The sequence below is a fragment of the Melopsittacus undulatus genome, chromosome 2 (assembly GCF_012275295.1).
Source record: "Melopsittacus undulatus isolate bMelUnd1 chromosome 2, bMelUnd1.mat.Z, whole genome shotgun sequence".
NCBI classification, from domain to species: domain Eukaryota; kingdom Metazoa; phylum Chordata; class Aves; order Psittaciformes; family Psittaculidae; genus Melopsittacus; species Melopsittacus undulatus.
The window spans coordinates 96,262,634-96,288,858 of record NC_047528.1 but is presented as its reverse complement, the minus strand read 5'-3'; the positions used below and the strand labels follow the sequence as shown (position 1 = coordinate 96,288,858).

The following is a 26,225-nucleotide window of genomic DNA, read 5'->3' as shown; positions in this document are numbered from 1 at the left end:
TCAACTTCTCCCCAATTACATGCACTTCTGGAGTATCTGTGAGCTTCCCACTTCATTATATGTATTTATAAACCACCTTAACACTCCTCCCCCACAAACCTCAACACTGGTTTAAATCCCTCCCATGGCACTGCAGCACTAAAGCAAACAAGTCAAGAGTTCTTTCTTTCAGCCTTCTGCTCTCCCATGTAGCCAGCCTCAGAAGGTATAAGCTGAAAGTACTCGCTTCAGTTTTACCATCTGAGAAAACACAACACAAACATAAATCTCCTCTTCAAGCTAAACTCCTCAAGAGAGGAGTGCATGGCTCTCCATTGCCCCATATGCCCCAAAGGCAAGCATGTAGCACTTGAGGTACAGCAGAGTATGCAATTAGGCTTAAATATCTATTTTTAACTTTTAATCTTTAGCTAGAAGGCTTCTCAAGGGGAAAATTAGAAACAGTTTAAAAATTAATGAAAAACTGAAGAAACAGAATTACTGCCTCACACAAAGTATGCAAACCCTGTATCTTCAGTTTCCCTACTCTTTATTTAAACAAACACAAAACAGCTTCATGAATAATAAAATCACACCAAGAAACATCACAGAGTCAACATCTAACTACCCTAAGATATTAGCTTAGCATTGTTAGTTAAAATGCCACAATTGAGTTGGGGTTTTGTTTTTGGGGTGGGGTATTTTTAGATTATTTTATTTTTTTTTTTAGAAAACAACATTAATTTTCCTGCCCTCAGGAACACTTTTATTGGCACAGATTTCCCTTTACTATCTCAATTTTCTCTTCTCCAGTGGAAGGAGTAAGCACTGTATGATTTAACAGTCAACCATCACTGTCCTTCCACTGGGTAATTAGAGAATTTTCCAGTAACCAGGATGCCACCTGGTCTGGCTTGCTTTGATTAGTGAAACTATCACAGGCTTACTCCCTCTAGCATCTTCAGAAACTGGAGAACATCTCAAACTTGACACAACTGTATCAAATACTTGCAAAAAAAAATCCTCCAAATTAATGACTTTCTTTATAGATGCACCACAACCCTATCAAAACTTCAGTAAAAATAGAAGCGAGTCATTCCACAGGTGACATGTGTGAATGTGAAATCTACTCACAGTCAGCTCCTCCACCTGAGAGCTCTATTAAATTAATAATGCAGTAGGAGATCTACTTATCTTTTTTCACTCAAAATCTTAAGTTGTAATTTCATGGAGACCTCGTCTAGTGGCTTTGTAATAGGGCGCTTTTGTTTTTTTCTGCCTTACCTAAGGAAGCTAAGAAGGCAGCTAAAAGTGGTAGAAAACAAAGGGACCATTTACTTAAGAGTGCTATCAATTTAGCTCTAACAATATGACCTGTGACTGTCTACTTACAATCTCATTCCCTTCGAAAATTACATAACATCTCCCAGCTTAATGACATTACCAGAGCAAGTCATGATCACATGTAGCTTTCTGTATTTTGAGCTGGCAGGGCCACACTGATGAACTGTTCTGCATAGCACTTCTTTATATTGATTAGGACAGCTAAATGTTTCTAATCATAAAGAAATATTGGAGCAATTAATACACACTGTCAACAGAACTAAACATTTAGATCACCGGATGATTTAGGTTGCAAAGGACCTCTGAGATCATCGACTCCAACAGTAAACCTAACACAGCCAAGTTAAACCAAACCAAAAGCCAAAAATAAAAGATTAAACTTAGCTGATTTCAAGAGAGGTATCTAGTCTGCATAAGTTATTGAGATGGTAAAACCTAATAAATTATTACTGACTTTAACAGAGAGATCCAATAGCAGTTTTATCACATAAAGACGACTGAACAACAGTATTTTGGGAGATGGGGGGAGGAAATAGCACTTTTTTTAAGAACACATGCACTTCAAAAGATAAATTAACAACTCAACAAATGGCAGGAGAGTAAGATAAAACTAAATGTGGTAATTTGTCCCATACATGCTGCCATAACATTCTTAAACACACAAATTCATGAATCACTGGTCACATCAAAAGGCATATCCAGTTTAAATAAGTGACTTGGTGAAGTATTTTATGTATCATTCACATTTTCTTCACAGCCAGTGGTTTAATTCATTTACATTCATTTCCTGACAAGAAAAATCATCTGCATTACAATGCAATTAAATAATCTAGAGCACTGATCTACAAAGATAAGCAGCTTTTATCCAGCAATGCTGAACAGCATAAAGCTACAGTCCAGTTTGTTACAATAACGCCTGTAGTGGCAAATCTCTCCTTGACTAATCCTAAAGCTCTTGGGCAGATTAGTCTCCCAAAGAATAACTCATGCCACACAAATAACATTAACAGCAACTATTTGCTTTATTAGTATTCTGCAAAAGTAAAAATCTCCAAGCTTATTAACGGAACTGTAATCACATATTATTTTTGTCTATTTTGCATATGACCTTGAAGAAGTAGCATGTGCTTTTTCCATGCCTCTTAGCAAATCATTAAATAACAGTAGGACCAATTAGCATGTCAGCTCACAGTAACCCCAAAGTTACGCTTTGGTTTTCACAGTATATCCAGTTTGCAAATAAAACACTACTCATTGCTTCTACACAACATCTGGATCACAGATCTATTTCTAAAATGGGAACTACCTGAATTTTAAAACTGGCAACTAATGCATTCTGAAAGATTACCTCAATCAATTGTACACTATTTAGAGCTCTGTATAAATACACTAGTCTAGTAGGTCACAAGAAGTTCAGGTACCAGCTTGACATTTTTTACAGAGGAAACAAAATTATTAAGTTGTTATACATCTTTTAATTATTAACTTTCAAAGGTGTAGCAAGGGTACATGTTGGGAAAGAAAGGATCCACAGCCGTGCTAATGCTCAGTGCTGACAGCAGGCTCTCCCTTAAAGAGTTTCAGCATCACAGGGGCCTGTCGTTCAGCTGATGGACTCATTTCACCTCCAGTTGTGCACAGCCTGTGTGCTCTTCTGCCACATTTCCTTCTTATGAGCAGCTACATGCTGAAGCATTTAAAATATTATTTGACAGTAATGAAAACTAAAATACCTTTCATGTATAGGTTCTTAGCATTTTGCCTACTCTCAAAGAGGAAGCATAGTAAGAACTCATCTTATTGGTGCGGTAATTAAAAAAAGGAAATCTAATCGACATTGAAGACTGGGATTGGAAGACAACACCACAAGAGAAAGCCCATCAGATATATAACTGCTTATTGGTTATAACTGCTTTGAGTAAGGAAAGAAGATGGACATAATCCAGCTGTTTTCCCAACAGACTGTGTCACATAAATAGTTTAGAACAAAAGAAGGTTAAGTCCTGGAAAATACACCTGAATGACCTTGTTTAATTACTGGAGAACATCTTTGAAAACAAAACTTTCACGGTATTTTTCTGATTCTTTTGAGAGCGAAAACAATCATTCCAAGTACTTGTTTGATATCAAACTATCAAACCACATATAAAAAAACCCATCATGCAAGCATTAAGAGATTAGTATGTAGGGAATCTGTTTCCTTCCCATGCTAAATCATAGTACAGAGGTATCACTGCTTTCCCATCTTCAGCCCTGGTAATTTAAGACATTTGAGGAGAGGTGTGAAGGGTCCTTAGTACATCCATGCACTCCACATCCATAAGGCATGCTGGATACCACTTACACAGTTTCTGAGACACTCAAAAAGGATTTTGGTAGCAGAATACAGAGGACTGAAAGAAGTTTATCTAATTACAAAATTTAAAAAGGAATTGTCTACCTTATCAAAGTGTGAGAATTTTTTTAACTCATTACCAATTAATTTTAACATCAAAGGGCTTTTTCCTATCAAACACCATTATTTCAGACAGAAAGCATAGCCCTCCCTCTATCCACTCTCTGTGTCACAGCTTCCTGCAGTTACAAAAGTAATTAGTGTATTCACTAATAGCTTTTCATAATCCCTATTTCAACAACAAGCATTGGCTTCTTTCACAACTAGGACTATACTCAGAAAACACAGGCTGCAAGGTTTTACCCTCAAGAGCTTTTCCTTTGAGACTAAAGTAACACAACTTCACTCCAGATAGCTCCACTATTAACTTATAATTAAGGACTACAACATAATATGAAAATCAGCACCAGACCTTGTATGGGCTATTATTAAACACTGAAACATAAAAAACATTCTGCAGAGGTCCCTAAGACAGCTATCATGATTTAGGTTGTTTTATTCTGCAAACGCTAACCTGAAGCTACTTTCATAAGCCTTCAAAGCGTATTTAATCTGTATTAATTGTTTCATTTGCAATTACTTTCAAGGAGAGGACAATCTATAACAACCTCCATACTCAAATGTCCTCCTTATTTTAGAAAGTGACTTATTTTAGAAAGTGAAAGAAACTTTTAGTGCTAACACCAGCTCCAAACATTCAACCAAGAAGTCAGTGACTACAATTTTAAGGTTTAATAACTTCTGCTAACAATAAAAATCAAACACAGGCTCAAAATTTGTGTAGCATTAAGCATACTCAAGTAACATGCCACCTTTCCAAACCATGCCTGTACTTCGTCCAAACTCTTATACCACATTCATGTTGAAATCTGAGGTTTCTCACTAACTGCAGCAGCAATTTGCGTGCAGTTTGCCTCCTCTATGGCTGTTAACAGAATTCTATCTTTGAAGTGGAGCTGCTCATAGCTATTTTCTCACATAAAGAACAGTGCTAAAACTAAAGGTACTGAGCGTTAAAAGGACTCTGCTTGGCCTCACACACTCCGTGAGGAAAACGGGAGATAATCCTGCTATCCCCAGTGTGAAGACCAAGTTTCTTCCACTGGACTATATCTGGTCTGCTGTACCCTACAAGTGAAGATCACTTCTCAATTCCAGAAGTCTACAGCTCAAAGCAGGCAAATATCATACTAATATAGGCTCCTGTCACCAGACACAAATCCAGGGCTTCCTGCCCACTGGTTAACCATTCACTTTAGAGTAGAAGGTAAGAGAATACAGACCGCCAGCCTTCCAATTTAAGCTATAAAATACTAGTTCTCCACCTAGTTTTATTAGGTACATAGAACACAAATGCTTTAAAGTCTATTTATATTTAAAAACCTGCTCACATACATAAATAAAGAAAAAAAAACCTCTTCTTTACTTATAAATGCAACCAGAACAAAAAAAAAAGGAAAAAAATCAAAATAAAGCACTCAGAAAAGGAGGAAATATTGAATTATTGTCTCCCCACAATTTTAAGATGGCTGTCTCAAACCCAAGAAAAAATTTCCATCACTCTACTTCTCCTTGGAGACGAACTGCGTCGCAAGAGGTTGTCAAAATCAACATGAATAATTCAGAAATAGGGTTTTATTGTATAATGCTAATATACAAACAGCAGCAGCAATTATTGTTGTCAACAACCTACTTAAATAGGCCAAAAAAAAACATTTTACTGGTTGCTCAGTACAGTTGCTCCCTTCTGAAGACAAATGTTTCTGGCAAACAGTAATGTCCCTAAACTATAGAAATCCCTCGGAAGACCCAGATCTCCTTTACAAAAGGATTCAATCTGCCACCAGATTTGAAGAAGCTTAAGCACTCTGTAAACTAAGAAGCACCTGGAATTTGGTTGAGAAACAAAAAACCTCCATTGAAAAGCTCCTGGAAAATTAAGAGATGTTTGTTTGCCCTGACTATAACCTATTTAACCCAAGTGTAAATACCTGTGTGTAGTCCTCCTGGCATGCTATGAATCCAATGATGATGCTAAAAGAGCATCAGAACAGCGCACTGCCCACTTCTCCACAGCAGCTCAAGGATTGCCTGCTCTACAAATATATTAAAAGCAAATCTATCTCCAAGGCTGCAGAGAAAGCAATAGTTTTATCAAAACTATCTTCTGGCAGATGATCACTGCCCCAACCCATACCATTTACATATGCTGTATATATTCCATGCGTCCCAGTTTTAATACTTCCCTCAGGTCACATTCCAAGTACTGGTACCATGCTACCTGAACCAAGGGCTCAGGCATCGGTCTACCCTGGAATCAAAACAAGTACCAAAGCCAAACCAAAAATAAGCCAGGACTAAGGGCTGAGCATTCAAAGATACCTCATGGAGCAACTGGGAGGTAGAGTGCTCCCCTCCCCAAAGGGCTGAGCAATCCAGAAACCAAGTGTTTACAAGAGATACTTGTAAGACTTAAGCAGCAATTTTGCTATCATATCAGTAACGAAGAACAGACCTGCATATAAGTGCAAGCACACACCCAAGAGAGGCAGGATTTCCCCAGCTTAGGCCCCTGCAGAGCCTGTCCAGCTTCACCATGCAAACGTTTCCATGCTCCTGAGAGGACTTTGAAAAACTAAAATTCAGCTACAAAACCCAGCATCTCTGAACACGGTCATATATGTGAGGAAAGTATCAACGGGGGGGGGGGGGGAAATCAAGATTTTACAAGGAAAATTAAGAGTGTATTAAGAAGGTTTTTTGGTTGGGTTTTTGGTTTTGGGTTTGTTTTGTTTTTTTTTTAAACACAAAGCCCCTCAGTTAAGAGGCTGAAGCAATCTTTAGTTATTTACATGGCTATATAATGTGTTGACTAATAGCAGCAGGGTAAACAACAAACAAAATACCACTAACAAAACCAAACAAAACTCACACAAAATTAGAAAACACACCAATTCCTGTCAGAATTAAATATCCTCCATCATCTAACTTGGAAAAAAAATGAAGGAAAAAAATGGAATCCATCAAGTGTACAACTTTGACAGAAGTGTTTTAATAACACCAATAAATATATGATGAGTGTTATGATTTCTTTTGGTATGTCCAGCAATGCAGAAATGTTACGATACTGCCTTTAAATGTCATCACCTGAAAGCCTGCCATTACCCCAAAACAAATGCAAGAATTTGTTTTACAGAACCGAACTGAGGTTTTCAACTGAAATAATTCAGTACAAACCATGTAATTCCAGCATTTTATTCTCCACTCCAAAACTCAGAGCCACTATCACTTTATCTTAAATAAACGTGTCAAGTATAAGAAAAAGTAAGTATATTTCACAGCAATGCAACAGGCTACAGAACTATTCCAACCTCAGTAATAGCTTTTGGGATCCTATTATACCCATGAAACTCACTCACATAAAATTGAAACTACATGGCAACAGCAAGTACACGAGAGATCTAAACAAGGTCTAATTTTCGTTTATATTAAAGCACCTTTTTTCTTACAAAAGAGTGAATTATGTGAAATGGAAAATTAACCATAAACAGAGTCAGACTCCAACCCATGAAACAAATTTAAGTTATATCTGCCAGGTCGAAAATTGAGGAACAATTCTAGTTCAAGAAATTTGATAAGTCAACATTTGAACAAGTCAGCTTCTCAAATTAACCACATCACTCAAATGTCAGTGCTATCTAAATTACTGACTTATTTTTAAACAGAATAGCACTCTTCACTTTTCAGGAATTCATGCAAAGTAGCTGTTGACTTTCAGATGGCTTCACATCTCATTCATCACATTTCCAGTTCCTCATTCACTTAAACATCTCAAGGAGAGATAATTCTTCCATATAACATCTTTGCTGCTTTTTTACACTATTTATTTTGTCAACTTTTCCTGCTAAAACTAGTCTGCAAAAGAATATTTTGTAAAGAGGATGCTATTCCATTTGAGGGATACTTACATCTTATCACCATTTCATAAAATTTGTTAGTACTCAACCTGCCACAGAATCGTATCTTTCATTTAGAAGGATTTTGAAGAAGGAAGAAAGGAAATAAGTTATTTAAGTTACTCCTTCAGCACTGTTTTTATTCTTTTCAGGTTCTATATGGGAAGCCATCAGGACAAATCAGCAGACTTTGTTTCCAGCCCAGCCCCATTTCAAAGGGCTCTGTTTAAACGCTTGGCCTTGTAACTTTCTAAATAAATAATAATAAACTTTAAAAAAAATGCCCAGTATGAAAACCACAGTACTCAAATTACACTTCCAAACATGACTCTTCTGTGACTAATTTATTACACAGTAATAAAAAACATCCTGTATTTTTGACACTATAGTAATTAGACAAAGTGAGTTAAAGTACACAAGGCACCCAAGTTTTCCTGAAAAACCTCCTTACGAGATACCAGATTTTTCCAGATTTGGAAAATCCTGCAGACTTACATCATTTTCCTGCTGCAGAAAGACAACAATGAAATACTGAACTAATTACTCTAAACCCGCAGAATTATTACTGCAGTGGAGGAAATATACAGCGCACTTTGTAAGCTCCTCCAAGGAACAGAAGCTGAAACCCATCTGCTCAGCAGATTTTTCTGGTGTTACAGACTGACTGAACAAACCCTTATCTACCCGAGCAGAAATCCACCGCGACCAGCAGAGCTGACGTTTTGTTTGTGAAATAGGACCTCCACCCTTCATCAACTGAATTTCAAAGGAAGCTCTGAGGTTGACACTCCACTGTCATTATTTATTTTCCATACAGATCATTATCTGCCCTCAGCACAGAGGCACAACCTACGTTGCTAAATTAACTGCTTAGTTTAGCAGGCCACATTGCTTATATTATTCTTCGAACTATGCAGAATGGCATCCTCCTCTGCTGCCATTTGGCTGAACTGCAAACATCTGAACGGACCCATGTGAGAAGTCTGATGCAAGTCACTGGTTTTAACATGAAGCGTTTCAGTTATTTTGCACTGTTAACAGCACTCCATACATATACCAAAGGTCCCTCTCATCTTCATCTGATGCAGAGCTATTCTTTGCCCAGGCATCAAGCCTGTGAGTCACAGTCTTCTCTGAAAGTTGTCCCACTGGATGGCTTACTACTATTACTATTACCAATTTCATTCCACAAGCAATGTGGAGATGAATTAACAAGGTATTTCTGGCATTTGCTGACTTTAACCACTAGTGTTTAGCAAGCTGAGGACTCTCTGCTACAAGGAAGAGCACGTCCATAAGAACCTTCCTAAGGTATTATTTACCCTGCCCAAGAGGCCAGCACATCTCTAATTAGACAAACCTTTTTTAGCTCACAAAAATACCAGTGTGAGCAAGCCAAAAGGAACTAATACGTCAACACTAGGATTAAACAACATAGTGAATTACCTGGATTACTTTCCAAACACGTACAGAAGCCTGTATTTGCTACATGGCAGAGTCAAACAGACGGTTGACAGATTTTGATTCATTCTGAATTGAAGGTGAGTCCTTCAACCCTTCCTCCACAAAAATGTATGAAATTCTACCTCCTCACAACTGCAATAGTGATAAGGTAATGAATACAGCATTACTAGACATGCTATGCTGAAACAAATCCTGCCCTGGATCTGTTTTCAGGGTACCTGAGTCACCCATTACTAAATAAAAAATAAAAGAATTAAACAAACACCAGCACCCATGAGCCAGGAGTCTTAATCTTATTGGAAATGATAAGCCAAAGGAGTTATTGGCTTGATCATGCAAGCCAGTTGTTCTATAAAACACAACTCCTCAGCTTGAAGAACTAAGTGAAACAACCCAAAATCAGACTTACGGGAATTCAGTCAGACTTAAATCACTTTCCAATGACACGAGAACTGGAAAGAGAACCAGATAATTCTGGTAAGTCTACAACTTTCTAAAATCCATTATGCAACTCAAGTTGACAAAAAAATAAAAATCAAAACAGCCCTCAATACACTAACCTGCAGGAAGCACTACACAACAGGAACCAACTGCCCCACACATGAAGGCAAATGCCTCCAGAAGCACGTGAGTTTTTCCGATTCATGCATTTAAATTTTCAAACCCTACTTGTGGGGTATCTTCAGAGCACCTGTTCTTTGGGCCTAAAAAAATGTACATTTAAAGACACAGCCTTCATCTGAATTCTTCCGTGGATGGTCTTTACAAAAAACCTTTCTGATTTCACAGAAAAGAAAGCATTCTGATGTTCTCTCTCTTTCCTATTCACAATATGTATCACCATCATGGGCTCCAGATCTCTGATCTTACTGAGCACTACAGTGCCATGACCACATGGCAGTACCCAGACTGCTGCTTAGGTTTTGGGGAAAGGACTAGATCCTCTAAATTCAAGGACTTTCTTCCAGTTATTATAACAACTTTCTGATAATGCAACAGTAGGTATTCTCATACAAGCTTAGCTATGCAAAACTTTGAAACATGAGAAAAATTGTGCCAGACAGCTCTCACTCTTACATGAGAGGACACGCTGTTATGCTTAACAGAAGCTCACACAAATATTTCACATGCAGGCAAGGACAGAGAAAGTAACTGATGGAAGAGGTGAACTAGATGCCAAAATTCAAAAATGGGAGTTTCTGGGGGTTTTTAACTATACTAAAGACTCCAAGAGTCTGCTGCTAGGTCTGCTCACTCATAGCAACTGCTCTCAATCTTGACAACAGTGAGAACAGGAGAGAGATTCTCACAGCCATTTGATTTGAAGGCTTATGAACATCCTTAAAGATGTTCATAGTAACTGAATTTAAGCAGTTGTATAGAAGAGGTCAAGATCAACTCTGAGGCCCTTTCAGATCATCAAATAATGCAAATGAGATTATTCATTGTTAATTATTGTTATCAGATGAGAGAACTGATCCAAAGAAAACGTAAAGATGAAGTGCTGTTTCCTCACAAATAAGCTGACTAAAATTACTATATATCATTAAGTATAAAACCCCCAAAGCATTAGCCCTTTCCTAAGGGAATAAAAAAAATAATCTCCAGTTTCTTTAACCATGTTGAAACCACATACTTCAAGACAAAAATGCTCATTTTTCAATACTGCCATTATATTCCTGCTATTTTGAACACAAATCCTTCGAAGAGTCTGGATTTTTTGTCAGTCTTTTAAACAAATAATCTGGAAGATTAATACAGCATCTTGCTTCGTAAAACTCATCAGATGTAGCATTGTTTCTTTGTGACGATTATTATCAGGATGATACATTTTCCCAACTCCCACTGTTTTACTGAGATATACCAAGTTTTTATTGAGATACAATAGAGTGTGGGAAAGATGTCACACACTCTCCATTGAAGAGGGGAAGAAAAATTTTTCTGCAGTAGAGCTCCAGGCTCTGTAACCAAATAGAAGTCCTCCTGAACACTTATGATGCCTTGTAAGGGAAGTATAGGCAACCTTATTTCTACTCACTAACAGAGAAACAAGCAAGGTGGCTGTCAACTTTTATTTAAGTCTAGCTAGGTCACAATGTGCAGTGAAAGCAGAAATAGTGTTTATTTTACTTCATTTGCTGCAATGCTTACGGACTCTTAAGTAGGGATGCTGATGCCTCATCAGGAATTTGACCAGAGCACTAGATCCACACAAGCTATCCATGATCTGCAGTGTGGCAACACATAACAGATTATTTCCTCCCCAGTCCTCCCCACAGATTTATTTGCAGATATTAAAAATTCTTTATGACCTACACTGACAAAACAGTTGCCCCAAGCTGCAACACAGTCTAGATGTTTTTTCCTCTTCTGAACAATATGCGCTCTGAAAGCTGCACACACTTGAGTGTGTGAAAACAATCTCAGAGCAAGAAACCTTTAAATCTGGTATGTCTTTTACAGCTGGGTTTCGCTTGTCATGCTGAGAGGTTGAAAGAAACTGTACCACTAACAATACAGCACAAAATACAGCTGACATCAGGTATCATCTCAAAACTCTGTTCTCATTCCATGTAAAGGTTAAGATACTCTAGAGCAGCCAACAGCTGCCTTCCTATTTCCCATCTTCAGAAGACTCCCTTCACGATCTCCTTCCCACCTCCAGCCCCATTCAGCTGCTGAAACAAGCAGCAGCTCAGAATACGAGCTGCTGGTAGAATTGCTTGAAAACACCAATCAGAAAGTAAGAAAAGAGTAAAACGACCAAAGAATGGTTTGGGTTGGACGGAATTTTAAAGATCATCTAGTTCCAGCTGCACTGTCATGGGCAGGGAGTGCATCACAGAGCTGAAATGTCCAAGTAGGTAGTTTTCCAGCTTCATGTTAGGCTTGACACTATCTCAAGCACTACCTTCATACAGTAGGCCACCAAGAATTGCTCAGTGCTTGCAATTCAAACTAGCTGAAAAGGTCAGACTTGCACTGGAGCTTAGGATCCTTCTCCTTCTCAGCAGTAACCACCACCTTTTCCAGCAAGAGAAGCTCAACAGTGAGCTACAGGCAAGCAGCCTTCCCACACCTCTCCCCTTCCCACCCATGAGCTCAGGAAGACAGGCATGACTTCCCAGTGTTTGCTGAGATGTCAGGAGAGTTCAGCTTAACACAGCACAGCAGCATAGTGTTCAGACACAGAAATCCTGGCAACACTCAGGAGAGGATACAGTGGCCCTCCTACTTGTGCCCAGCCCAGGCTTAGCCAAGCATTCATCATCACCTTCAGTCCACAATGATTAGGTACCCCACACAATGCATGACCTGAAACAGAAGATTTACTGAAAATAACAGCGATTCCAAGTATTACGTTCCCAGGACATACATGCATACCAATACCAACAGGCATTCATGGTATAGCTCTGTATTGGCAAAATCAGCAACAACCACATTACTTTGGAAACTGAGTAATTTTTAAGAGCCCCTCAAGTCATTCCAACCAAAAGCATAGTTTTCCCTTTTGCTGACATGGTCACCAATGTCTTTCACCCTTGCTTTCTGGGGTCAGCCAATGTACATTACATGGTTCTTCCCTCTGCTAATGTAACAGAGACTATCATCCATTAACACTAGCATTGGTTTTTTACTTGTATTGTTATAAACACGAGGAAAGCTGAAGTTGTTTCAAGGTAACCAATAATATCATCAGAAGTTTATTTTTAGATATACTTACTTATATTTTGTTACATAAAGGCAGAAAATAAGCATCAAATCCAAACTAACAAAATGAGGTTAAGAGGCAGTACAGTAATACTCAAAGAGTACTAGTGTTTCAGACAAGCCATAAGAATAACCAGTCTGTACTTCCTTTAGGTGCACTCACTGCAGATCTTCAGCACAGACCTCAAGCAGTCTCTCGGTCTCATGCACTGATCTCTGAACAGATCAGATTTCTGAGGGCAGGCTCAGTGCCTACTGAGGGCACCTGTAAAGCTTATTTCCCTTTTAAAAATGCACTTATTTTTATATAAAGCATCCCATTATTTTCAAACATGAAAAGCATGCAAAGTAATTCATCACATGATATAGACATAACTCCAGTGTTTTAATTCAAACCAATATAACACAAATGCTTTGAAAAGTGAACTCAGTTGTGTCAAATCACAATAAAAATAACGTTTGCTACATTTCAGAAATAAATTACATCAATGAACTCATCCCTGGCTCCAAAGATCACTAGGTATCGGTAAATTATCACACAGGGATTTTTCCTTCCCTCGCCATTTCCTGAACTTGGCAAACACCCGTTCACTTTATCAAGTTCCAAATGCAACCTACTGTGAAAATTTTAGTTCTTCTACAACAATTTCTCAGCTTTCAACAGGAAGAGTTATTGTTTTCACCAGGTGTGTCCTTACATATTTGTAGTGAGCTGAATTCCATACCCATACTTTTCAACATCTCAGCAAATCTTCAAATTGTTTGCCTGTTAAGTTCAGAGTCTACAACACACACTTCTTCCCACACTGTATAGCAGAATAAATTAAATGAAGGTTTGTTTCAAATGTCATGCCATCGGTTCCTAAACGCTTCCAAACAAGTAGGGATTTTATACCATTTTTTTCTGATGTTTGCAAGGTTTCAGGGCGGTCGTGTCATCAGGCCTTTTTGGCCTGTTTTTACAGGACTTGGAAAGCTCTCTTCTTCATACAAATACTATGTTCTATGTCTAGCTCAGGCAACCTTCTCACTTCTTAGACACAAGCTGTCCAAACATGCATCTACCCACTCTTGATCGGCAACTTTTCACTAAAATCTGTCAAAAGCGACTAGCCTGAAAAAGCAGACACTATAAATCCATTTCAACAACCACACAACAGATGCATATGATTACACATACAGCAGCATCTGAAGCATGAAAAAGCTGACTGATCACCTACACCAGGGCTTGCATGTAAAAACAAGGTACAGAAACAGCAATATGAAGATGTTTTCAGAGGCAGCTGTAAAGGAGGAAGAAAACCACCACTGAGTTTCTCTTCTACATTCAGGACCGTTCAGATCACCAGCAAAGTACTTTTGCATCAAGGTAAATGGAAGATGCTTTAGTAAGAGATATTCAAACAACCATCTGAACCATTGAAAAGCCACCACTGCCATTGAAGAGGAGACTGAATTAAAGATCTACAAGGGTTTAGACCACACTTTTTGTGGTTGTGTTGTACCACCCCAACTATGCTGAAAATCTGGGTCAGAGCTGCAAGGTGGACATACCTTAGAAACATTCCTACAGTAAGATCCCCTCAAAGGATGTCTTTCCCACTCCCCCAAAACAACACTGTATTTTATTAAATACATTGGTAAATTAGTACCCATTTTTAGAAGTCCAGATAACACCAAGTGTCAGGATCACTGGAGAAGACAGCGCAGCAGCAGACAGTACATAGTGCCTGCAAGGCACACAGCCATGCAGGGCTCACCCTACCCTCCAAGGAGGAACATCCCTCGGGGATGCAGCTACACCAGCAGAATGCATTAACTCTCAGATGGTATTTCACAGTACAGTAAGCACATTACTCTGCTTTCTCCATTAAGGTGGCAAGCTTGTTAAAAATTACCAGTGCCCTCGCCCCACTGTGACTTGCCCAAAGGTGGCACTGATTGACTCAAACACAGCACAAAACTTTATCCGGATGGGTTGAAAAATCCTAAAAACTTGTTTCTGTAAATCTACATTTGGGAATATGGAACTACTTCTACTGAACTATCTGTATATCAAACTGTTTGCAAAGTCTTTTCAGAAAGACAAAGATGCAAATTACTATTACAAAAATTTTATGTGATGCAGACCGGAGAGTTAACAGCAAACTACTATAAAAGCAAACAACCCAAATCAATTTTATTTACCAAATAGCTTCTCCAGACCACCATTCAAGTACTCTTTCCCTCATTATTTATTCTGCTGAAAACAGCACATGGCTACAAAACCTGCATTGTTCCAGCTGCCATTCAGACTTTCACAAATCCCAGGTCTCCAGCGCAACACAAATCAACACAAGCATTCATTTTTGGAATGGATCAGTGTTACATGGCTGATGTTTTCATTCTGAACCTGCACATGTAATTTCTTTACTACTTCATCATATAATACAAAAGCCCATGTGCAAAGCAAACGTAAGTTCTTCCTCTCTCTTTGCACAGCACAGTTTACAAGGGACAGAAAGTAGAGTCTGCTACCACAAGATTTGTCTTCTCTTGCCATTAGTAAAATGGGATCAGCTGTAATAAAAATACTCCCTACAGTTCCCCTCAGAAGAAACCACTACAGGCTTTCCTTGGAGAGGAAATGCAATAAGGAGAAGGGGGATATGACTGAGGGGATGTCAGAGGAGAGGAAGAGAAAAGATGCCCACTTATTTTCTCCTTTTAGTCCACTCTACTTTCAAGGCTTTCCCAGGCAGTTCTGTTGAATCTTTAACAGTGGAAATGTAAGATTACAGCATCACAGAAAGTATTTACTACTAGTCAGTCTGCAATACTCCATTCAGCTTTGGAAAACATCTGTTATGGACAAACAGACTGAGGCAGAGCAAACACAATGATGGTATCAATTTAAATGTCCACCAAGCTTCAAGGAATACCAAAATAAGTGCAGAACCTGGAATGAAGTTGGCTGTCAAGACCCAGTTTCAGGAACTGTAATTGGACTCCATGACAAAAATAACTCATTTACATTCTATTCAATTTTCTTTTTTCCACAACAACCTTCACAATCAAGAGATCAGAGAGAAATATCACATTTTCATCAATACAGACATACTTCTGTATTAATTCAACTATCAAAGCTGACCTTAATACAATTAACCAAAATAATTTCCTTCCTAAACATATCATCGTGTTTTCACAAATTCATTGAGGCCATGAAACTAAACCCAGTTTGAAATTGCCAGCAATTAAATCCTTGCTTTAAGCTTTAAAGAAAAGGCATATCTCACCCAAAACATCCATAAAAAAATTATTTAAAATATTAATTTATTTCTTGGATCTGCAGTCTCCTTCCACATCACCCTTACCTGATAAAAGAAAGTTAGTTACTTTAACAACAATAGAATCACAGAATGGTTTGGGTTGGAAGGGACATTAAAAATCACCTGGTTCCACCCCCAACAACACAGGTAGGGACACCTTCCACTAGACCAGGTTGCTCAAAGCCCCATCCAACCTGGCCTTGAACACTGCCAGGGATGGGGCAGCCACAGCTTCTCTGGGCAACCTCTGCCAGTGTCTCACCACTCTCACAAGGAACAATTTCTTCTTAATATGTGACCTAAATCTCTCCTCCATCAGTTTAAAGCCATTTCCCTTGTTCTGTCACTACAGGCCCTTGTAAGAGTCTCCACCTTTTTTGTAGGCCTCCCTTTAGGTACTGGAAAACTGCTAGAAAGTCTTTGTGGAGTCTTCTCCAGGCTGAACAAGCCCAACTCTCTCATTTGGTCTTCACAGGACAGGTGTTTCAGCCCTCTGAGCATCTTTGTAGCCCTCCTCTGGACTTGCTTCAGCAAATACCTGTCCTTCTTATGTTGAGGGCTCCAGAGCTGAACACAGTACTCCAAACAAATAATAAAACCCTTGTTATTATTAAACAACCTGTTATTTCATTATTATTAAATAATAACAACCCTGAAGAATTAAAGGCAATATTACTCCTTAGAAAAACTGGTACACATGCTGCCTAGAATACCCATCTCTGACCTTTGAGGGAAGGAAATGAGGGAAGGAAATGAGGGAAGGAAACCAGGCAGACAAAAAGGAAAATTAAAATAGACAGGCTTTTATTTTTCTTCACAACCAAGACTACTGGAATATACACAACAGCACAGCAACACCAACCCCACCTCATACACTAGCTAAATCCACTGGACAATACAGACCTCTAGCCAGTTTGCCAAGGACACAAGTTAAAAAGGTGGAATTATTTTCTCACAAACAAAACAAACAGTAACCTCAGGACAGTGTCCCAAACAAACCCACAGGCAAAGTGCAAAATACTCCTTGCCCAACCAGATCAACACACTGGTGTGGAGTATCCCTCACTTCCCTGGAGCAGAACAATGCTTACTAGCAAAACTAGCTGCCACTGAAGCTACAGAAACCACCTATAAACCAAAACACTCGTCTTAAGACAGACCAATTCCAATCAGATTTCCTGTTGACGTCTTGTTTTGAAGAACAATGTTACCTGTTAGACAATCCCAGGGAACATTAGCTTCTTAAGTCAGGATGGTGATGAACTGGACCACAAACCCAGTCAGGGAGCTTCTTCTTCTGCTACCAGCACATGAAGGGCTGAGTCAACCCTTTCTGAGCTACCACAGCAAGGCTGTATGCATGGATCACCTGGATCTTTTTATTACAGAAACGTTATCCCACTTTCTAATTCTCCATTCAATTTATCAAAAACAAATTACAAAAGGCAGAAAATAAACTTGTCTGCGGTCAGGCAGGCATCAAAACACTCAGTGCAAGCCACAGGATGCGAATGTAACAAGATCACGCAGAGCACCATTGGATCTGGTCGCACCAAGACCAAATCGATTAAGAGGCATCTGCAAGCGCCCAAGCTGGCAGTACATGAGACTGAGCAGCCACAGCAGACCAACACACTGCACAAGTCTGTGCAAAGCCCATCTGTCAGCAAAAACTACATATAGCAGTGTCCTAATTAACACCAACTTGCAGTGAGGACAACACTTACAAGAACAAACAAGTATGCTTCACACACTGAAAACACAACCCTGAAATAGTTCAGAATCTGAAAACTGAGGCAAAAGCCAAGGCAACAAAGCAAGCTAACCTCTGTGTCCCTTTACAACATGATACCACCCTGCCTGACCCCTCAGGGATCCAGCCAGGGGCTTGGCTGCTTTCAGCATTAAAGAGTTAAGACATCTCCCTCTAAGACAGGCAGAACATTTGACTTTTTGTCTCATCCTCATTCAAGAATGGTAACTTGACATTTGCTTTTGTCAGCCACCTCCATGCATTTCCCCTCTGCTGCCAAGTTAACACACTGCAACAGCAACTTCAGCAAACATCTGAAAACCACAAGTAAAAGTAACGCTTAGGTGAGAACATTACTGCATCCCTTAAGGCTTATTAGACTTCTGAAAAATACTGCTTTCTTTCTGCAAAAGAAAAGCCTAACACTCAGATGCAAGCTGCCATATGCAGCTGTTCATCTTCATATTCTTACAGCTCCAATCTTATCTCCTTTCTAAAGCCCTGACACACAGCAGAGCCCAGCCTTGCAGCATCTATGTCAGCCCAATTCATTTACAATTATAGGTAAGACAGAACATCTCTTCCAGCAATAACAATGATGGCGGAAGACACTGCAAATCAGTGCAAATCAGCCTAGAGATGCTTACATGCCATACACATTCAGTTGCTGCAAGTACATCCCAGTATTATCTGAGCTGCTACACTTCACCTTTGACTTTATTACTGCAAAGGTCAACTTTAGGATACTATTAGCAGGCTGAACCTAATGTACTTTTTATTAAGGGGAGGTGTGTTAGACAACCTCAAGCATACATTTTCCGCTCAAGTGAGCGGATACAAATTCAGAGATACCAATGAGCCCTGTGCATCTGACCCTCTCCTCAGATAGGTGCTCTACAGCTGGCCATAATTAGCATTAGTTATCTTTTGTATGCATACACATCAACACACAAGCACAAACACTGTTCGCAACCCCAACAGCCTGCAGTGCCACCTCAGACTGTTTCAATGTCACCTACCATAGGCTTTTTATTTCCACCCCATGGTCATCACCCCATTTAGCAAGGGTCGTCTTATTTTCACATCTCTGAAGCTGTTAACATCTTTACACCAAATAGGTAACAACACAGGAGACAACTTGCCATGGGACAAAAAAAACAAGAAAACCTAAGCTAGCCTTTGCATTTTAAGTGAGCAATAATTTCTTTTAATTTTATTAGAGATTCCAGATAGTCAGTACTTAGAAAAAAAGCCAACCAAAACCACACACCCCCCTACAGGTTGGGCATCCAGCTCTGCCAGCTTTAGCCTAGATACAAACATAACATACAAACCACATCAAAACATTCTTAAAACATCCACTTCACAGCCAGAAAGAAAGCATTCAGCTACTGCAAAGGAGGCAGGAAACTGTTTCTTGCTCTTGCACTGCTCCTTTAAATGATGAACACAACAAACCCCTTGAGGCTAGGAAGGGATGCCTGAGGAGCCTGGGTCCCAGCCACATGCCGGCTCAGCACATTTCCTCAGTGCCAATGCATTTGCAACAGCGGATGTGACAGCGCCCTTGCTGCCCTCACAGGAATGTGCTTGTAGATTACACGAAGGAGTCACTGAAGTGCTTTGGAAGAGATACGGATTGTTTTAACCGGTCTTTCCCAAATGGGCACATTTTTTCCCCCTTATAAAAAGGGGAGAGATGGAAAAAAAAATCATCATCTGCAAGCTGAACTTTTGTTTACAAACACTATTTAAGACCCCTTCATCCCCTTCATTAGGAGCCTTAGCAGAAGGACAGTGATGTGGACAGTGATGTGTACTCACAACTTCTGGCCAACAGACATGGCGACCCCACTGCCTTTATATTAGATGAGTGACACAAGAGTCATCAATTCCTTGCATTACAATCACCAGTCACAAGGAAATTTCCAAAGAAGTTTGACACTTTTTACCATGTGCTGTTGCATTTGACTATGGTTCAGTGACTACACTACCCTAAGACAAACTAAGCGTCCCTACAAGCTGCCATGGCTAGAAGACATTGTCCCTCTCACCACTGCTGCAGCTGAGACTACATTAGACACAGAAAGTACCTGCAAAGCAAAACAGCTGTGCTTCTACCAGTCCTCAGTGCATTTCCCTTCTAATCACACCCAGTCCAGCCATGTGGCACAGGCACCCATGAGGGGCCACCACATTTCAGGCCTGTTCCTGGAGAATATCTTCTGGTTGGGTTCCACCATGAAGAAGCCAGCATGCTCCAAGGTCACGCTGCAGCACAGCACCAAGCCCAGCAAGGCAACCCATCAGCCCCATCTTTCTCATGGTTGTGATTTGAACATAAATGCTAATATAGGCACAGAATAAAGCCACCAACTTTAATCAAAAGGGAACACCAAAATCAGACTCACCAAATTTCTTGAAGCCAAAGTGCTGCACCGACTCACCCTATATCTTAACACAAACCTATTCCATTCTCTATGCTTGCTGTGGTACCTTCTCCTTCAAGGCTTACCATGCCTTTTCAATGGAGTTTCTCAACTGATAGCAGCACATGTTAAATAGCCAAACAAGGCTCACCATGATTGCTTCCACCCCCCAAGAGGCTCTAACACAGGGGCACAAAATGCACATCCTAGTCCGAAATAGCTAGGCTTCTGGATGCTGGTCTTTTTTCTTCACTTACTTTGACAAAGTTATTAGAAATAGCTGAGACACCAATCAGACCTGCTGGCAAACTGACAACCAGTGCCATGTCGTATAAACTCATTCAGAACTGGTAGGGGCAGGGAGGCAGTCTCCTCAAAGCTGTAACAGCTGTCAACTATCAGGAGTGCCTCAGCTCCTAAAGGTATGGGCAAAGCTGACAAAAAGATGCAGCCAGTAGGGGAGCTGTAGTACCCTGCTAAAGCCTACAGTTTGGTCCTGCATCAATTCCCCAGGAGAAGGGAATCAGTAGATACTCACCCACCCCCACTTCTAAAGAACATCATTTTAAGAGCTAATTTTCATTGAGAGAAAATTGTTTCCTTCTGACACCTCAGAAAAATTATCTGTGTGGGAACTGTATGTGCTCGCACACAGAGAAGGGAAAACAACAATCCGAGACAAGCACACCCACTCGCTACCGTAAACCAAAATCTGCAGCAGAAGGCAGAAACTCCATCCCTGCACAGGACTCAATAGAGGTGCTTCTGTCATAGCATAAAGCTAAGCCTGTGGCTCACACCATGGCTCTGAGGATGAGGACTGAAGAAGGGAGGCAGAGACCATGGAGCAGAGGTGGAAAGCACAGCAGAGACAGCACGGTCATGCCAAGCAGACAAAAACACAAGTTAGTAAAACTTTCCAGCACCAAAGCCAACAGAGGCATGCACTGAGCATTACCTTTCCTGGTGATAAAATCACAAGCTTTGCTTGTAATAATCCATGCATCTTTCCCATCTCCTCCCATCATTAAGAACCAGGAAGAGAGAGAGAAATCCACCCTGAGATACAGGTGTGTCCACTAAACCAGCATTAACACAGTATTTGCTCTGTGTGTACCTTCAAGTACAACTGGGCTATATATTACAGTTTCAGGCAACCAACCCATGTCTACAAAATTAAACCAGCATATTTCTTTATACAAGTCATAATATCGCTTGCATTAGCATGGAAACCAACTACAAAATTAAAACTTTACTGATTATTGAGGGGACAGTACAGGCTTGCTGAGATGAGGCATTTTCATTCCACATAAGAACCTCTCCTTCATCAATACTGCATTTTTAGCTATGTTTAAATAAAACTTCATTTTTCCACAAGTGAGCAATTTCTCAAAAATTCCCTGCTGCCTGTTGCAAGTGCCAACAATCCAGCAATTATGATAAGCATTTCTGAACACCTAATCAAAACAATGCAAGCTGTAGAGCTGCATTATTTATTCTGCAAGCATAAATTCATAACCAGTATGCTGCCTCTGAAAACAAAGCCATTATACCATTTTGGGGGTGGGGGGATTGTTCTTTTTTTTAAGGTGTACTGAAACTCATGTAATTAACTTGTCAAGTGTTGGTTTACAAGCCACCTGCCCATTACTGTTACTTGTAAGGGAATACAGCTTGCTTGCACACTTAAACCAAATCTAGGCATTGCACATAACTAACACCACATACTGTACATAAACCTGGCTTAAGACCAAAACCGAAAAGACCAGTATTTACTATTCTGGGCAGAATCAGTCTGGGAAATTTCAAAAATAAAGTGTGTCAGAGGGAGAGCTACCCCTCTGGCAAAAAACACACACCAAAAACGCACTCTAAAAGAACACCAAAAAGCAAACAAACAAAAAAAAACAAAATCATTTGCTTTGGTTGGTTTTTTGTTGTTTTTTTTTTTTTTTTTTACTAAGAAATTTTTGAAGCATCATCTCAGGTCCAAGAGGAAAAGACAGAGGGGAGGGTAAGTTTCTAAGCAGACTAAAACCAGTAGCACAGATTTGTACAAATATGTTTAAAAAGACATAGAAAGTCTCAGTTTAACTCTATATGTGTTCAATCCCTATTGCATTTCTACACTCTCTGCATCTTCTGCTCTTGATACTCAACATTTCTACCGTAGAGATAAACCCTCTCTGAAAGACATGAGTGTATAACCAGAATACCAGACTTGCAATCAGTGAAACCCACCCATTACCCAACCTCCAATTTAAACAAAGTTTCCAAAGTAACATTTCCAATAACAAAACCCATAATTTTACAGGAAGTTCTTCAGAAAGCTGTGTCCTCTCCAGTGTCCTAAAGGAAACGTAAAAATTGCACACAGCAAAGCATCTTTTATGGATCTGAAGAGCCACATCCCAACAAGGTAGGCAGGCTACCCAAAACATGTGTACCTTTCCTGCCTCAGATGCATTTTCTCCTTTCAAAGCACAGCAGAACAAAGGGGATGCAGTACACACAATTCAAAACCTTCAATGTTCTCAACACTGTACCAATTTAGATGCCATAAGTGATTCAACTACATAGGGCTGAAAACGCAGAGGCACTTCCCAGAGGAATTTTTATGTGCTTTTTCATAACATGTAATTGGAGCCATGGGAATGGCTGGCTGAAAAAAACAGCCCCTTCCTTTTCTGAACATTTTGATTAAAAAAAAAGTCCCCATCCATTCTGGATTTTTGTACCACTTGGTTTAGCAAAGGAACCTGGTATCCTACAACATACATTGTTAATTCAAACAAAGCAGTAGAAGATTGAATGTGCACATTATACATTAACAAAATCTATAGGCATTTTAATTAAGTGCTAAACCACCTGAAGATTTATTAGTAATTGTAAAGCTTTCTCCCTACTCTTGCACTTGATTCTTGTAAGAGATTCACTAGCTCTCAAAAAACACTCTTTAAGTTGTTTATTGCCTCTTCCCATTAACTCAGGAAAACTATTAAGTCACAAACCACAGGGCAGCATACTAGGCCTTCCCAGTTTTCCTCCTTTGCAGATCACCTTCAGGCAGACCAACAATTTGGCTGCTGACGTAATTAAAAGCAGCCTTTGAATTAGGAAACCAGTGACACCATTACGGTTCTTGAAATAAGACAGCCAGAGTGACAGCTGGGGGTGGCGTTTCTTTGGGGTGTTTTTTACTGGGTTTTGTTGATTTTTTTTTTCTTCCTAGATAAACCTTATACTGCACTGTTTCTCCTGAAACAAGAATTAAAACTGTTAGAGCAAGACAAAAGCAGCTGCATACCAAAAAAGACCTGACTAACACAACACTGACCCAACGACATATTTAACATGAAGTACAAAAGCACTTCTTGATGGCACAATAAATAAGAACAGGAATTTTCACGTGTGTGGAAGACACCCAAAAGCCCTGGAGGGAACACTCCTGACAACACCCATCCATCAGCCAAGATGGGCAGAACTGCAGAGGAGCAGCCCCAGAACTGCAGCGCTGGGCAAGGGGAGGGAGAACCTAAGAGGCGTCTCTACATACTCTTCTGGAATGGGCAAAGTAAAGGCAAGAATTCAAAGCAAATCTTAAGACTTCAGACAAGCACAGGCTGAACAAAACAAACGGTACTCTGACGCAGTGGCGAGATAAGCAGAGACACCTACAGTCATTTCAATTTCCTTCATCTCCCTGGACGAGCTCATACCTTGCCAGAAGCCTAACTCCAGGGAAAGCTGCTGGCACTTTCGGCAGGGGTGTCATACTGAAAATTAACTTGTAGATTTCTGATGTGCTTAATTCCTTACCCAAATTATTCTCTGTAACTAAAAAGCACTAAGTAATGGACAAAATCAAAGTCTGAACTCTGGCTTAAATGTAGCATTCCCAAGGGCTCACATGGCATTTTACATCAGCCTCAGCTGTCACAGAAACACTGGGGAGCTATCACACCTAAGATACATTATTTAGTGATCATCCTCCCAAGGTTTTTGCCTTTTGCAGGCTCAGCCATTTAAAAAATGAGAAGGCTTGAAAATGCATTAAAGTTTTCCTTGTCTGTTAAGGTAACTTACAACTCAAGCCAACTCCTTAAAAATTGTTTCTTTTAAAATTTTTGGTTTGGAAAGCCACAGAGCTAGGCTAATGCACGAAGCAAAGACGTAAGCAGATACAATACAAACTTGCTTGGCACTACCCAGCAGCATGAGAAATAGCCCCAACCAGCCCAGCCTGCTGATGTTCAGCTTCAATATCTTTTGTTTCAGAAGGACTGATAAAATCCCTATAGCTTTCAAAGGGCTCAGAAAGCTTATCACTTACCTTTTATCACAACTTAACACTAAGAACAGACACTTTCCAATTGTTTCTTTGAATAGTTCTGCAAACAGTAAGGCACTTACCTGTGAAACAGAAACCATACTAAGCAGCTCACAACAGGTTTAAATAAAATAAGTAAATCAAGTTTAATGCTTATAATTAGATTTTGATAACACCAAAACTCTTATCATAAAATCAACAAGCAAGTAACTTATGCTGTATTTGCAAACAGTGTTACTGTCTACAAAATCTTGTTAGACTGGACACTGCTGTATGCCCCTTGGAGCATGTACTTACTGGAAGCTCCCCGTAGGTATGGAATTTAAATCCCATAATTGGAACAGAGAACATCTGATCTGACCTCCTGCACATCCCAAGCTATTACATTTCTTGTGTTCACCATGATTAAGCCCAACATCTTGTATTTACTTCTTTGGTAATAATTAGTTGCACAGTATTCACATCTGGAGCCAAAAACATGTGTTTCCCTTCTCAGCTTGCCCCAAGCCCAGACTGTCAAAAACAGGTCCCCAGTTTCCTATCTAAGTGTCTTCAAGACAGCAGTACATGGCATGCCTTTCCTTGCCCGATACCTCCTTTTTGTGGAAGCAACTAAAGCACTGTTCAGTCTTCCTTCTGACAAATTACAGATCCTTTTTCTCATCTGGTTTTACCTCCAAAGATGAAATTTAAAAACTCCTCCCTCCCCCTGGTTATTACCTTTACCTGTCATCAGAGCAACAGAGTAATTCCTGTCCCAGCCTTTTCTTTCTTCAGCCCTTCTTAGAGAGGATGGGCTCTGCTCCCCAAACCCACATCTAGCACACAGCAGGGTAACATCAAATCTATACTGATTTTATCTAAACTTGGCCCACAGGAAAGCCTGCTGCTCAGTTGCAGGGTGGCAAGGGGGCAGGAGATGCAGGCAGAGGAGCCCAAGGCAGGGGGAACAGCAGGAAGCACTGCCGGCTTCACCCAACACTAATTCTTCCCATGGCCGATTTTTCTTACAGGCTCCAGGCCTCAACATTTCTCATTAAAATGAGACTGCTGCTGAATTACTAGCCTTGATGTCAAACACTGGTTTTACAAGAACAGAAGACTCCTACCAGCTACTGTCAAGTCCCATAAGTCAACTGCTCCATTTAAGTCACATTTTGCCTTTCTACTTTAAAAGGAGTACATAACAGCCTTTCGTTACTCAGAAGTTTTCTTTTAAATGACAGATTTAATTAAAGCTTTCTTACTCCTATCAGTTAAGAGATACAATTTCATTAAAACACATTACAAACATGCATGCGTGTATTTATATTCAAGCATGTGCAGCCCCACGCAAACAGAAGAGGATGGTCCAGTGAGCCAAGTAGCATATGTAAGCTTCAGTCTGCAAAGCCTGGGTCTTGACCTTCAGTATTTCTGCCCATCACCCACAGAAGTTCTGTTAATTTAAATAGGAACTTAATAATTTAGAATTTGTATTGTAACTATATATTAATCTAAAGCTGTTTGACAAATCTCATTTAAATACATTTTCAGAAATAGTTTAAATTGTGATT

The 26,225-nt window shown here is 39.7% G+C and overlaps 1 protein-coding gene across 3 annotated transcripts in view; it reads right to left on the bottom strand.

The window, feature by feature from the left end:
* APP (amyloid beta precursor protein) overlaps positions 1-26,225 on the bottom strand; it is a 210,389-nt gene that overhangs the window by 175,305 nt on the left and 8,859 nt on the right. The gene's annotated exons all lie outside the window — the stretch shown is intronic.